The sequence below is a fragment of the Myotis davidii genome, unplaced genomic scaffold, assembly GCF_000327345.1.
Source record: "Myotis davidii unplaced genomic scaffold, ASM32734v1 scaffold93, whole genome shotgun sequence".
NCBI classification, from domain to species: domain Eukaryota; kingdom Metazoa; phylum Chordata; class Mammalia; order Chiroptera; family Vespertilionidae; genus Myotis; species Myotis davidii.
Genome location: NW_006292095.1, coordinates 5043563 through 5044850, shown reverse-complemented (window position 1 = coordinate 5044850; position 1288 = coordinate 5043563). Strand labels below are relative to the sequence as shown.

The following is a 1288-nucleotide window of genomic DNA, read 5'->3' as shown; positions in this document are numbered from 1 at the left end:
ACTTCAAGCAATAAAAATTATTAAAAAAAAAAAGAAATATCAATGTGAGAGCGAAACACGGATTGGCTGCCTCCTACATACCCCCTACCAGGAATTGAGCCTGCAACCTGGCATGTGCCCTGAACGGAATCGAACCAGTGATCTCTTAGTGCAATACCTGACTTCTTAGACCAGTGGTTCTCAACCTGTGGGTCGCAACCCCTTTGGGGGTCGAACGACCCTTTCACAGGGGTCGCCTAAGACCATCGGAAAATACACATATATAATTACATATTGTTTTTGTGATTAACCACTATGCTTTAATTATGTTTAATTTGTAACAATGGAAATATATCCTGCATATCAGATATTTACATGACGATTCATAACAGTAGCAAAATTACAGTTATGAAGTAGCAACGAAAATAATTTTATGGTTGGGGGTCACCACAACATGAGGAACTGTATTAAAGGGTCGCGGCATTAGGAAGGTTGAGAACCACTGCTTTAGACTGTCAAATAAAAAAGGGACAACAGCCAACACAACAATAGCTGTCTGCTGTGAATGAATCAAAATCGTGCCTTTTTTTTGGTCAGATTGCCAAAACATATTTTTTGGTGTGCCACAGACTTTTAGTAATTAGTTTATGTGTGCCATGAGATGAAAAAGGTTGAAAATCACTGAATTAAGAGAATCAGAGTAGTGTGGCAGAGTGGAAAAGGGACTGGATGAGTAGCCAGAAAGCCTGACTGGTCTAGATACCCATGTTTGAGTTACTCCTCCATGTCTACCTAGTGTTATGTCAGTTTCTATATCTGCAAATTGAGTTTAGTCTGCATGATCTTTGTGATGTTAAATCTAGGATTGTTTCCCCCCATGAACTTAGAAAAGTTTCTAGTTCACATTTTGGAATTATGAATCAGGGGAGGTTTTAAATAAAAACAATGTCCCAGACATGTAAAGGAGGATGCTGATAATAAGCTAGAGCAAAAATACAATAATATTTACTGAGTGCTATGTAATGTTCTGGGGCCTAGATATACATTAGAGAATAAGACTCAAGAAGTAACCAACCTTATGAACTTATATTCCTGGTGGAGGAAGGCAAACAAAATAACCTATTATGATTAGTACAAAGGTAAAATATGTAAGATAGCAAGGTATATGATGAAGAGAGGGAATGTAGCTACGGAAGAGAGTGGCTAGAGGATGGCCAGGGAAAATCTCTCTGAAGAGGTGACGTAGAGCTGACTCTGAAGAATGATAAGCCAGCCACTAGAATAGCTAGCAAAGTTCATTCATTTGCTG

The 1288-nt window shown here is 38.6% G+C and overlaps 1 protein-coding gene across 7 annotated transcripts in view; it reads right to left on the bottom strand.

Annotated features, from left to right (window-relative positions):
• Window positions 1-1288, bottom strand: part of LSM1 (LSM1 homolog, mRNA degradation associated) — a 19768-nt gene that overhangs the window by 14185 nt on the left and 4295 nt on the right. The window lies entirely within an intron of this gene.